Source organism: Giraffa tippelskirchi, chromosome 5, assembly GCF_054371585.1.
Source record: "Giraffa tippelskirchi isolate mGirTip1 chromosome 5, T2T-mGirTip1v1.2.pri, whole genome shotgun sequence".
Taxonomy (NCBI): Eukaryota; Metazoa; Chordata; class Mammalia; order Artiodactyla; family Giraffidae; genus Giraffa; species Giraffa tippelskirchi.
Window position 1 is genome coordinate 117,954,893 of NC_137279.1, and position 15,233 is coordinate 117,970,125.

Sequence of the window (15,233 nt, forward strand, 5' to 3'; positions counted from 1 at the left end):
CAAGACCTTCTAGAACTTGTACCCCCAAAAGATGTCCTTTTCATTATAGGGCCCTGGGATGAAAAAGTAGGAAGTCAGAAATACCTGGCGTAACAGGTAAATTTGGCCTTGGAATACAGAATGAAGCAGGACAAAGGATAATAGAGTTTTGCCAAGAAAATGCACTGGTCATAGCAAGCACCTTCTTCCAACAACACAAGAGAAGACTCTACACATGGACATCACCAGATAGTCAACCCCAAAATCAGATTGATTATATTCTTTGTAGCCAAAGATGGAGAAGCTCTATACAGTCAGCAAAAACAAGGCAGGGTACTGACTGTGGCTCATCATGAACTCCTTATTGCCAAATTCAGACTTAAACTGAAGAAAGTAGGGAAAAGCATTAAACCACTCAGGTACGACCTAAATCAAATCCCTTATGATTATACAGTGGAAGTAACAAATGGAATGAATGGATTAGATCTGATAGGCAGGGTGCCTGAAGAACTATGGATGGAGGTTTGTGACATTGTACAGGAGGCAGTGATCAAGACCATCCCCAAGAAAAAGAAAGGTAAAAAGGCAAAATGGTTGTCTGAGGAGGCCTTACAAATAGTTGAGAAAAGAAGAGAAGCTAAAGCAAATGAGAAAAGGAAAGTTATAACCATTTGAATGCAGAGTTCCAAATAGCAAGGAGAGACAAGAAAGCGTTCCTCAGTCATCAGTGCAAAGAAATAGAGGAAAACAATAGAGTAGGAAAGACTAGAGATATCTTCAAGAAAATCATATACCAAGGGAACATTTCATGCAAAGATGGGCATAATATAAGACAGAAAAGGTATAGACCTAACAGAAGCAGAAGATATTAAGAAGAGGTGGAAAGAATACACAGAGGAACTATACAAAAATGATCTTCACGATTGAGATAATCATGAAGGTGTGATCCCTCCCCTAGAGCCAGACATCCTGGAATGCAAAGTCAAGTGGGCCTTAGGAAGTATCACCACAAAGACAGTGGAGGTGATGGAATTCCAGTTGAGCTATTTCAAATCCTAAAAGATGGAGGGGCGGTCCTAAGATGGTGGAGGAATAGGATGGGGAGACCACTTTCTCCCCCACAAATTCATCGAAAGAACGTTTGAACGCTGAGAAAAAGTTCCACAAAACAACTTCTGAACGGTGGCAGACGACACCAGGCCCCCGGAAAGGCAGCCCATTGTCTTCAAAAGGAGGTAGGACAAAATATAAAAGATAAAAGAGCGAAAGAGTTAGGGACAGAGACCAATCCCAGGCGGGAGTCCTAAAGGAGGATAAGATTCCAAACACCAGGAAACCCTCTCACCAGCAGTCTGTGGGGAGTTTTGGAATCTCAGGGGGCAACATAACTGGGAGGAAAAATAAATAAATAAAGCTCACAGATTTTGTGCCTAACGGCAACTCCCAGTGGAAAAGTAGCCCAGACGCACACATCCGCCACCAGCAACTGGGAGCTGAACAGGGAGGCACGGATCGGGCCTGAATGCCCTAAGGGCAATCGGAGGGAGCTAATGTGCGATAGCAACCCAAACTGTGGGATAGCCAGAGAGAGAAAAAAAAGGAAAGAGAGAGAAATTTCCCATGAAAAGCCCTAACCTAAGGCACTGCCAGCCCGCTCACAGAACAAAGGACTGAGCAAATACCAGAGGAGAGCTAGCTGGCTGCAGACTGGCCCATCTCCTGCCAGAGGCAGGTGGGTGGCAGCCAGAGGTGGAAAGGGGCAATCTTGGCCCCAGATATGATATCCTCCACCAAACTGTGAGCAGGCCCCCAGGTGCTAACCAAGTCTTCCTGGGATCCTGGACGGTTGACATCTGCCAGGAGGGTCGCAACCAGAGATAAGCTCCCTAGAAGAGACACAGGGTACACCTGAGACGGTGCTCCCGCTGAGCGGCTGGGACAGGGGAGGTGATAAGACGCACTGCACCTCAGGAGTGTGCGCTCGCCAAGCACCTGGTTGCCTGAGCTGCTCGGACCGGTGAGGGCACAAAACACAGGCCCAACTAAGTTTGCACCTTTGTGGAGTACCCGAGAACCTAAACCTGAGTGGCTTAGACCTGGGAATTGCACGCAATCCACGGCCTGCTTTAGACTGTTCCCCTGCAGGGCAGCCTGGAGCCTGTGCAGTGTAGACAGGGAAAGCAAACATGTCGTGCGTGGGGGCAAACCCAGTGTAGCCGAGACACTGCGAGCACTCCCCACACACGCCAGTGATATTTGTTTGCAGTGTTCCTCCCCCCCCCCCCCCCACAGCACGACTGAACAAGTGAGCCTAAATAAGTGACCACCTTTGCCCCCTTGTGTCAGGGTGGAAATTAGACACTGAAGAGACTTGCAAACAGAAGAAGACAAAATAAACACAGAGAACCACTTTGGAAGCCACAGGTACAATGGATTAAAACCCTGTAGCTAGCACTGACTACATTGGAAGGGGCCTATAGATCTTGAGAAGTATAAGCTGAAACAAGGAACTATCTGAAACTGAATTGACCCCACACTGCCTGCAACAGATCCAGAGAAATTCCTAGATATATTTTTACTATTATCATGTTTTAAATTAAATTGTTTTTATTTTAAGTCCTCTATTATTCCTTTAATTTTCATTTTTATAACCTACTATTACCTTGCAAAAAATAAAAGATCCTATTTTTAAAGCAAACTTCATATATATTTTGTATAACTTTTGTGATTTTGTTCTTTTTTTTAATATTGTATTTTTGAGAGTCTAACCTCTACTCTTGATTTTTAATCTTTGCTTTTTGGTATTTGTTATTTTGTACCTTTAAGAATCCAATCTTCAGTACCCATTTTTTACTTAGGAGTGTGATTACTGGCTTGATTGCCCTGTCCCCCTTTTGACTCTCCTTTTTCTCCCCTAGGTCACCTCTATCTCCTCCCTCCCCCTTCTCTTCTCTACCCAAATCTCTGAATCTCTGGGTATTCCTTGCTGTGGAGAACACTTAGGGAACTGATCACTGGCTAGATCTGTCTCTCTGCTTTTGACACTCCCTCTTCTCCTCCTGATCACCTCTATCTCCCTCCTCACTCTTCTTTTCTCCATATAATTCAGAGAACCTTTCTGGATGTCCCTCATTGTGGAGAATCTTTTCTCCATTAACCTAGATGTTTTATCATTGGTGCTGTATGCATGGAGAAGTCTTGAGGCTACTGTAAGAATAAGACTGAAAACCAGAGGCAGGAGGCTTAAGTCCAAAATCTGAGAACACCAGAGAACTCCTGACTTCAGGGAATATTAATCGATGAGAACTCATCCAAAAGCCTCCATACCTATACTGAAACCAAGGTCCACCCAAGAGTCAATAAGTTCCAGAGTAGGACATACCATGCAAATTCTCCAGCAATGCAGGAACATAGCCCTGAGCTTTAATATACAGGATGCCCACAGTCACACCAAACCCACAGACATCTCAAAACTCACTACTGGACACTTCACTGAACTCCAGGGGGAAGAAATCCAGCTCCACCCACCAGAACACCGATGCAAGCTTCCCTAACCAGGAAACCTTGACAAGCCACTTGGCCAACCCCACCCACAAGGAGGAACTTCAACAAAAAAGAGGCATCACAAACTGCCAGATATAGAAAGGCTACCCCAAACACAGCAATCTAAACAAGATGAAAAGGCAGAGAAATACTCAGCAGGTAAAGGAACATGATAAATGCCCTCCAAACCAAACAGAAGAGGAGGAGATAAGGAGTCTACCTGAAAAAGAATTCAGAATACTGATAGTAAAAATGATCCAAAATCTTGACAACAAAATGGAGTTACAGATAAAGAGCCTGGAGACAGGGATTGAGAAGATGCAAGAAAAGTTTAACAAGGACGTAGAAGAAATAAAAAAGAGTCAATCAATAATGAATAATGCAATAACTGAGATCAAAAGTACTCTGCAGGGAACCAACAGTAGAGTACCTGAGGCAGAAGATAGGATAAGTGAGGTAGAAGATAGAATGGTGGAAATAAATGAAGTAGAGAGGAAAAAAGAAAAAAGAATTAAAAGAAATGAGGACAACCTCAGAGACTTCTGGGACAATGTCAAATGCTCCAACATTCGAATCATAGGAGTCCCAGAAGAAGAAGACAGAAAGGCCACAAGAGAATACTTGAAGAGATAATAGTTGAAAACTTCTGTAAAATGGAGAAGGAAATAGCTACCCAAGTCTAGGAAACCCAGAGAGTCTCAAACAGGATAAACCCAAGGTGAAACACCTCAAGACATATACTAATCAAATTAACAAAGATCAAACACAAAGAACAAATATTAAAAGCAGCAAAAAACATACAAGGGGAATAACATACAAGGGTATTCCCATAAGGATAACAGCTGATCTTTCAATAGAAACTCTTCAGGCTAGAAGGGAATGGCAGGACATACTTAAAGTGATGAAATAGAAAAACCTACAACCCAGATTACTGTACCCAGCAAGGATCTCACTCAAATATGAAGGAGAAATCAAAAGCTTTGCAGACAAGCAAAAGCTGAGGGAATTCAGCACCACCAAACCAGCTCTTCAACAAATGCTAAATGATCTTCTCTAGACAGGAAACACAGAAAAAGTGTATAAACTTGAACCCAAAACAACAAAGTAAATGGCAACAGGATCATACTTATCAATAATTACCTTAAATGTAAATGGGTTGAATGCCCCAACCAAAAGAAAAAGACTGGCTGAATGGATGCAAAAACAAGACCCCTATATATGTTATCTACATGCGACCCACCTCAAAACAAGGGACAAATACAGGCTGAAAGTGAAGGGATGGAAAAACATATTTCACACAAACGGAGACCAAAAGAAAGCAGGAGTAGCAATACTCATATCAGATAAAATAGACTTTGAAATAAAGGCGGTGAAAAGAGACAAAGAAGGACACTACATAATGATCAAAGGATCAATCCAAGAAGATATAACAATTATACATATATATGCATCCAACATAGGAGCACCACAATATGTAAGGCAAATGCTAACAAAAATGAAAGGGGAAATTAACAATAACACAATAATAGTGGGAAACTTTAACACCCCATTCACACCTATGGATAGATCAACTAACAGAAAATTAGCAAGGAAACACAAACTTTAAATGATACAATGGATCAGTTAGACATAATTGATATCCATAGGACATTTCACCCCAAAACAATGAATTTCATATGGAGGTTAAACAACACACTTCTGAATAACCAACAAACCACAGAAGAAATCAAACAAGAAATCAAAATATGCATAGAAATGAATGAAAATGAAAACACAACAGCCCAAAACCTATGGGACACTCTAAAAGCAGTGCTAAGGGGAAGGTTCATAGAAATTAGGTTTATCTAAAGAAACAAACAAACAAAAAAGTCAAATAAATAACCCAACTCTACACCTAAAGCAACTAGAAAAGGAAGAAATGAAGAACCCCAGGGTTAGTGGAAGGAAGGAAATCATAAAAATTAGGGCAGAAATAAATGCAAAAAAACAAGAGACCATAGCAAAAATCAACAAAGCTAAAAGCTGGTTCTTTGAGAAGATAAAAAATAGACGAACCATTAGCCAGACTCATCAAGAAACAAAGGGAGAAGAATCAAATCAACAAAATTAGAAATGAAAATGGAGAAATCACAACAGACAACACAGAAATACAAAGGATCACAAGGGACTACTATCAACAACTATATACAAATAAAATGGACAACTTGGAAGAAATGGACAAATTCCTAAAAAGTATAACTTTCCAAAACTGAACCAGGAAGAAATAGAAAATCTTAACAGACCCATCACAAGCACAGAAATTGAAGCTGTAATCAGAAATCTTCCAGCAAACAAAAGCCCAGGACCAGATGGCTTCACAGCTGAATTCGACCAAAAATTTAGAGAAGAGCTAACACCTATAGCACTCAAACTCTTCCAGAAAATCACAGAGGAAGGTAAACTGCCAAACTCATTCTATGAGGCCAACATCAACCTAATACCAAAACCAGACAAAGATGACACAAAAAAAGGAAACTACAGGCCAATATCACTGATGAACATAGATGCAAAAATCCTTAACAAAATTCTAGCACACAGAATCCAACAACATATTAAAAAGATCATGCATCAGGACCAAGTGGGTTTATCCCAGGGATGCAAGGATTCTTTAATATCTGCAGATCAATCAACGTAATATATCACATTAACAAATTGAAAGATAAAAACCATATGATTATCTCAATAGATGCAGAGAAAGCCTTTGACATAATTCAACATCCATTTATGATAAAAAAAAAAAACCCCAGAAAGCAGGCATAGAAGGAACATATCTCAACATAATAAAAGCTATATATGACAAACCCACAGCAAACATTATCCTCAATGGTGAAAAATTGAAAGCATTTCCCCTAAAGTCAGGAACAAGACAAGGGTGCCCACTCTCACCACTACTAATCAACATAATTTTGGAAGTTTTAGCCACAGCAATCAGAAAAGGAAAGAAATAAAAGGAATCCAGATTGGAAAAGAAGAAGTAAAACTATCCCTGTTTGCAGATGACATGATCTTCTACATAGAAAACCCTAAAGACTTCACCAGAAAATTACTAGAGCTAATCAATGAATATAATAAAGTTGCAGGATATAAAATTAACATACAGAAATCTCTTGCATTCCTATACACTAACAGTGAGAAAGCAGAAAGAGAAATTAAGGAAACAATTCTATTCAACATTGTGACAAAAAGAATAAAATACTTAGGAATAAATCTACCTAAAAAAACAAAAGACCTATATATAGAAAACTATAAAACACTGGTGAAAGAAATCAAAGATGACAAAAATAGATGGAGAAAAATACCATGTTCATGGATTGGAAGAATTAATATAGTGAAAATGAGTATACTACCCAAAGCAATCTATAGATTCAATGCAATCCCTATCAAGCTACCAATGGTATTTTTCAGAGAACTAGAACAAATAATTTCACAGTTTGTATGGAAATACAAAAAACCTCAAATAGCCAAAGCAATCTTGTGAAAGAAGAATGGAACTGGAGGAATCAGCCTGCCTGACTTCAGGCTGTACTACAAAGCTACAGTCATTAAGACAGTATGCTATTGGCACAAACACAGAAATATAGATCAATGGAACAAAATAGAAAGCACAGAGATAAATCCATGCACCTATGGACACCTTATCTTTGACAAAGGAAGCAAGAATATACAATGGAGAAAGGACAATCTCTTTAACAAGTGGTGCTGGGAATACTGGCCAACCACTTGTAAGAGAATGAAACTAGAACACTTTCTAACACCATACACAAAAATAAACTCAAAATGGATTAAATATCTAAACATAAGACCAGAAACTATAAAACTCCTAGAGGAAAACATAGGCAAAACACTCTCTGACATAAATCACAGCAGGATCCACTATGACCCACCTTTCAGAGTAATGAAAATAAAAGCAAAAATAAACAAATGGGACCTAGTTAAACTTAAAAGCTTTTGCACAACAAAGGAAACTATAAGCAAGGTGAAAAGACAGCCTTTAGAATGGGAGAAAATAATAGCAACCAAACAACTGACAAAGAATTAATCTCAAAAATGTACAAGCAACTCCTTCAGCTCAATTCCAGAAAAATAAATGACCCAATCAAAAAATAGGCCAAAGAACCTAAAAGACATTTCTCCAAAGAAGACAAAGAGATGGCTAACAATCACATGAAAAGATGCTCAACATCACTCATTATCAGAGAAATGCAAATCAAAACCCCAGTGAGGTACCATCTCACGCCAGTCAGAATGGCTGATATCAAAAAGTTTACAACCAATAAATGCTGCTCTGTTGGTGGGAATGCAAACTAGTACAGCCACTATGGAGAAGAGTGTGGAGATTCCTTAAAAAACTGGAAATAGAACTGCCATACAACCCAGCAATCCCACTGCTGGGCATACACACTGAGAAAACCAGAATTGAAAGAGACACGTGTACCCCAATGATCATCACAGCACTGTTTATAATAGCCAGGACATGGAAGCAACCTAGATAGCCATCAGCCGATGAATTGATAAGAAAGCTGTGGTACATATACACAATAGAATATTACTCAGTCGTTAAAAAGAAAACATTTGAATCAGTTCTAATGAGGTGGATGAAACTGGAGCCTATTATACAGAGTGAAGTAAGTCAGAAAGAAAAACACCAATACACTATACTAATGCATTCTGAAAGAGATGGGAATACCAGACCATCTGACCTGTCTCTTGAGAGACCTGTATGCAGGTCAGGAAGCAAAAGTTAGAACTGGACATGGAACAACAGACTGGTTCCAAATAGGAAAAGGAGTACGTCAAGGCTGTATATTTTCACCCTGCTTATTTAAATTATATGCAGAGTACATCATGAGAAACGCTGGGCTGGAAGAAACACAAGCTGGAATCAACAAGATTGCCAGGAGAAATATCAATAACCTCAGATATGCGGATGACACCACCCTTATGGCAGAAAGTGAAGAAGAACTAAAGAGCCTCTTGATGAAAGTGAAAGAGGAGAGTGAAAAAGTTGGCTTAAAGCTCAACGTTCAGAAAACTAAGATCATGGCATCTGGTCCCATCACTCCATGGGAAATAGATGGGGAAACAGTGGAAACAGTGTCAGACTTTATTTTTTTTGGCTCCAAAATCACTGCTGATGGTGATTGCAGCCATGAAATTAAAAGACGCTTACTCCTTGGAAGGAAGGTTATGGCCAACCTAGATAGCATATTTAAAAGCAGAGACATTACTTTGCCAAGAAAAATACGTCTAGTCAAGGCTATGGTTTTTCCAGTGGTCATGTATGGATGTGAGAGTTGGATGGTGAAGAAAGCTGAGCGCCGCAGAATTGATACTTTTGAACTGTGGTGTTGGAGAAGACTCTTGAGAGTCCCTTGGACTGCAAGGAGATCCAACCAGTCCATCCTAAAGGAGATCAGCCCTTGGTGTTCATTGGAAGGTGTGATGTTGAAGCTGAAACTCCAATACTTTGGCCACCTCATGCGAAGAGTTGACTCATTGGAAAAGACCCTGATGCTGGGAGGAATTAGGGGCAGGAGGGGAAGGGGGCGACAGAGGATGAGATGGTTGGATGGCATCACTGACTCGATGGACATGGGTTTGGGTAAACTCCGGGAGTTGGTGATGGACAGGGAGGCCTGGCGTGCTGCAATTCATGGGGTCGCAAAGAGTCGGACATGACTGAGTGACTGAATTGAATGCATATATATGGCATTTAGAAAGATGATAGTGATGACTCTATATGTGAGACAACAAAAGAGACACAGATGTAAAGAACAGTCTTTTGGACTCTGTGGGAAAAGGCAAAAGTGGGATGATTTGAGAGAATGCCATTGAAACATGTATATTATCATATGTGAAACAGATAGCCAGTCCAGGTTCAATGCCTGAGAAAGGGTGCTCAGGGCTGGTGCATTGCGATGACCCTGAGGGATGGGATGGGGAGGGAAGAGGGTTCAGGATGGGGAACACACGTACACCCATGGCTGATTCATGTCAATGTATGGCAAAACCCACTACAATATTGTAAAGTAATTAGCCTCCAATTAAAATAGAAAAAAAAATAAAATTGATTTGAAACTCTCACCCCCACCCCCAAAAAAGAAATCCTAAACGATGATGCTGTGAAAGTGCTGCTCTCAATATGCCATCAAATTTGAAAAACTCATCAGTGGCCACAGGACTGGAAAAGTTCAGTTTTCATTCTAATCCCAAAGAAAGACAGTGCTAAAAATTGCTCAAGTTCAGTTCAGTTCAGTTCAGTCGCTCAGTCGTGTCTGACTCTCTGCGACCCCATGAATTGCAGCACGCCAGGCCTCCCTGTCAATAACCAACTCCCGGAGTCTACCCAAACCCATGTTCATCGAGTCGGCGATGCCATCCAACCATCTCATCCTCTGTCGTCCCCTTCTCCTCCCGCTCCCAATCCTACCCAGCATTAGGGTCTTTTCCAATGAGTCAACCCTTCGCATGAAGTGGCCAAAGTATTGAAGTTTCAGCTTCAACATCAGACCTTCCAATGAACACCCAGGATTGATCTCTTTTAGGATGGATTGATTGGATCTCCTTGCAGACCAAGGGACTCTCAAGAGTCTTCTCCAACACCACAGTTCAAAAGCATCAATTCTTCGGTGCTCAGCTTTCTTCACCATCCAACTCTCACATCCATACATGACCACTGGAAAAACCATAGCCTTGACTAGACGGACTTTTGCTCAAACTACCGCACAATTGCACTCATCTCACATGCTAGCAAAGTAATGCTCAATATTCTCCAAGTCAGGCTTCAACAGTATGTGAACTGTTAACTTCAGGATGTTCAAGCTGGACTTAGAAAAGGCAGAGGAACCAGAGATCAAATCGCCAGCATCTGTTGGGTCATTAAAAGAGAAAGAGAGTTCCAGAAAAACATATACTTCTGCTTTATTGGTTACGCCAAAGCCTTTGACTGTGTGGATCACAACAAACTGTGGAAAATTCTGAAAGAGTTGGGAATACCAGAGCACCTTACCTGCCTCTTGAGAAATCTCTATGCAGGTCAAGAAGCAACAGTTAGAACTGAGTGTGGGACAACATGGTTCCAAATTGGAAAGTAGTACATCAAGGCTGTATTTTGTCACCCTGCTTATTTAACTTATATGCAGAGTACATCAAGAGAAATGCTGGGCTGGATGAATCACAAGCTGGAATGAAAATTGCCAGAAGAAATATCAATAACCTCAGATACACAGATGACATGACCCTTCTGGCTGAAAGTGAAGAAGAACTAAAGAGCCTCTTGATGAAAGTGAAAGAGGAGAGTGAAAAAGTTGGCCTAAAACTCACCATTCAGAAAACTAAGATCATGGCATCTGGTCCCATCACTTCATGGCAAATAGATGGGGAAGCAATGGAAACAGTGAGAGACTTTTTTGGGGGCTCCAAAATCACTGCAGATGTTGATTGCAGCCATGAAATTAAACGACACTTGCTCCTTGGAAGAAAAGTTATGACCAACGTAGACAGCATATTAAAAAGCAGAGACATTACTTTGGTGACCAAGATCTGTCTAGCCAAAGCTACAGGTTTTCCAGTAGACCTGTATGGATGTGAGAGTTGGACTATAAAGAAAGCTGAATGCCAAAGAATTGATGCTTTTGAACTGTGGTGTTGGAGAAGACTCTTGAGAATCCTTTGGACTGCAAGGAGATCCAACCAGTCCATCCTAAAGGAAATCAGTCCTGAATATTCATTGGAAAGACTGATGCTGAAGCTGAAACTCCAATACTTTGGCCACCTTATGTGAAGAACTGACTCATTTGAAAAGACCTTGACCCTGGGAAAGATTGAAGGTGGGAGGAGAAGGGGATTACAGAGGATGAGCTAGTTGGATGGCATCACTGACTCAATGGACATGAGTTAGAGTAAACTACTGGAGTTGGTGACAGACAGGAAGGCCTGATGTGCTGCAGTCCATAGGGTAGGAAAGAGTTGGACACGACTGAGGGACAGAGCTGAACTGAATTCCCTTTAATCTCATTCCAGTAGGACTGCAGTCTCACTTCCCCTAAAATGAAGATTGTTGGGTGGTTAGCGACAATAACGTGACTAAACTAAACCCAGTTCTCACCATACTCAAACCTTTAATGCAATTTGATAGTTCTATTTTATTGACTCATTTTCTACATTTGGCTTCTGAGACACCACCCTGTCTCTTCCCAACCACATATTTGATTCCTCTACATTTCAGAATGTACAGGTTTGGTACATCAAATTGCCTATTCAAAATTCTCCCGGATGTTTGCATGCCTACTAAGTTGCTTCAGTCGTGTTCATCTCTTTGTGACCCCATGGACTGTAGCCTGCCAGTTTCCTCTGTTCATGGAATTTTCCAGGCAAGAATACCAGAGTGGGTTGCCTTGCTCTCCTCCAGGATATCTTCCCAACCTAGGGATGCAGCCCACATCTCATGTCTCCTGCATTGGCAGATGGATTCTTTACCGCTAGCATCACCTGGGAAGCCCAACTGAAGGAATGTTTAGCTTGATATTTAGCTTGCTTAAATAATGTAACAGGTTCAAAACCAGTCTCTTGATTCTCCCACCACTAATAAAGAAAGGTCTTTCTTTAAAAAATTTTCCCTTACTTTAGGAGCTCAAGGTAAATATCCTGATATCATCTGTGGCTTATCTGTTTCTCATATACTTCACATCCAATTGAGAAGTATGTTGTCTACCATCAGATTATATCCAGTACTGATCTTTCCTCACAACTTTTAAGATACTATTATAGTTCAACCAACCATCATTTCTTGCCTCTATCATTGTATTACCTTCTTATTCTATTTCTCTACATTCACTCTTTATTCCTTAAAGTATTTTTAATGTTTTTCATTTACTTAAAACCATTAAAAATCCTTTTATATCAAAGTAAAAATCCAGTGTCTTTATAATTGTCTATAAAACCTACATGATCTTGTCCCCCATTCCACTTTATGGCTTATATACTTTTGCACGTTTCCTTGTTCACTCTGCTCCAACTAAACGCTCTTTCTTCTGCTGATATTTTCCAAATAGACATGCTTTCCATCAGGAAAGTCCAAGAAGATACCTGGACCTGAATGCACATCACTTCTCTTGGATACTCAGCATATTTCTGTATTTTTCTTCCCTCAGACATTGGCATCCAAGTCTTAGCAACTCCCATGCCGACAACCAAACAGCATCAATTTATCATCTTACCCTTTCATTCTTACCGGTTCTCACCAGCCCATTTGCTTGATCCTGCCTTGGAAATCTGAAGGCATAGAAATTATCAGCAGTGCTTTTGCCAGTCATTTTTTCTTTGATATTTTCTTTGTATTTCTCTTCAATAGTTGCTTGACTCAGAATCTTTCTGTCTGCTCTACACAATGAAAATACAAATTAAATGAGAATAGAAAAAATATTAAAGTATTAAATCATATAAATTCAAAATCTATTCCAAAATATACTTATATTAAAGAAAATATGCATTTCAGAAAGAGATTTATGGTGACTGGGCAGTTTCATGACATCTAGGCAGGGCTAATATTCCAGAAAGGAGCTAAGGTTTTTGCATTCAGTCACAGTTTGTAACGAGTTTCTAATCACCCATCTGCAAGCTCCTCTGAGCACATCAGTAGCATCACCTGTGCAGGAGACTGACTTTGGGACTGACTCTGGAAAAAGGGAAAGAAGCATGCTTTAGCCTCAATTCTGAGTTCATGACAACTTCTCAAGCATCTCATCAACAACCTATACAGTACAGTTTCAAAAGAGGTATACGTGTTAAGGTAAGTGGATAACTCTTGATAACCCCAAACACATTATCTTGCTGTATTTATGTGGAACTCTCTATCTACCATGGGCTGTGTGAAGAGGTTATTCCTCAGAACAACATACTCACAGGACTCTGGAGGACCCAGTGGGACTGAGGGGAGCCTGAGGACTGGGGAAGAGGCTTCCTTTTTGTTTCAGTTGGAGACAAACTTGTAACACACAGTACACAGTGCTGTAGTCTTCTCCTATCCTCTGGCACAACACTTCATGCTGTCTTCAACTTTATTTTGGAAGCCATCCTTATCCTGCAAATAATGTTCTGCAGCTTCAATATTTGGTGGATAACCAAAATTCAAAAGATCAGTTAACAAAGAGTTGAATCTCCAAACAACGTTCCTCAACGTCCTCCTGGGAGCCCAGCCAGTGCTGTCAATCGAACGGTCTCTCAATAAACCTAGACATATTTCACCTGTGTCTGTGATGTTGGGTTGCTATAACCTGCTATAACCTGGTGAAGCATCTCACTGTGGGAGGCACCACGTTATATGCATCAGGAACTTCAATTTCAAACAATTTTCTACCCTGGTAGTAACTCTCATTTACCAAAAAACACAAAACAACAACAACAAATCCTGGGGTTTACAGTTAGCTGAAAGCAATGAAGCTTGCTTGGATGAAGAAAGTGCACTTTATACCTACAAGGTAAATTAGTTTCAACCTCTGTAACAAGTGGCCTGTCTCTCATAGAAACCTGATGGGTGGAGTCAGAGGCTGTGTTTATGCTTGGGACTCTTTGAGATGATTATCCTGATCCAGTTGGCGTGCCAGCATCAGCATTACGGCTACCTTACTCTGGTCACCATGAGACAGGCGAGGCAGGATATGGGACAGAAAGTGGCCAGGCATACAGTAGGACCAGAGTGGTGAGGAAGAGACTCAGCTGCTCCCTTTTTCCTTGGCAGTCTTTTTTAAGAGCTGAAAGAAGCTAATCTCCGCTCACACCTCTCAGCTCCCAAATTGACTGGAATCCCAGAAATCGGTAGATATAGCAATTAAAGTGTTAAACTCAGAAAAATTTTGGTAGTACCTGAATCAATCAAATCACCTCTTCTTTGAAACTTACTGATTCTACAATTAAAAATCTGTAGTGAAAACTGAAGTATGTAGTGACATAATAAAGTCTGCTTTTCCTGTGATAGTCACTGTTCAAAGTGACCCCCATGATCCCTGACTCTGGATATTCACATCTTTGTGTAGTTCTCTCTGATATTGTGTCATAATTGGCTTGTGTGACCTATAAAATATGACGGAAGTGATGGTGTACGATTTAGAAGTTTAAGGCATAGTAGAAATGATGGCATTTACCTCTTGTTCTGTCTTGGATTATGTGGCTAGGGGGAAGCCAGCTGCTATGCCATGAGGTCACTTGGTATACTATGAAGAGATTCACTTATGCCTTATGCAAAAAGCCCTATGAGTGACCCATTTTATGAGAAGATCCTCTATCTTCTGTCTAGTCAGCAGATACCTGCAGTCCCTATCAGGTCTCTCATGAGAGGCCATGAGACTAACCAGTCAACCAAGTGATTCATGAATTCCTAACTCACAGAAACTGTAAGATACTAATTTTTACTGTTTTAGTCCTTCATTTAGGGGATTGATTTTTTGGAGATTAATTTGTTGTGCAGCAATGGGTAACTTGGACTTTCCAGGTGGCTCAGATGGTAAAGGATCTGTCTGCCAGGCAGGAGACCTGGTTTTGAACCCTTGGTTGGGAAGTTTCCCAGAGAAGGAAATGGCAACCCACTCCAGTATTCTTGCCTGGAGAATTCCATGGACAGAGGAGCCTGGTGGGCTATAGTCCATGGTGTCACAAAGAGTTGGACATGACTAGTA

At 40.7% G+C, this 15,233-nt stretch overlaps 1 pseudogene; it reads right to left on the reverse strand.

Moving 5' to 3' along the window:
- Positions 1-13,582: 13,582 nt before the first annotated feature.
- Positions 13,583-14,174, reverse strand: LOC145507841 (NEDD8-conjugating enzyme UBE2F-like; annotated as a pseudogene).
- Between the last annotated feature and the right edge of the window lie 1,059 nt (positions 14,175-15,233).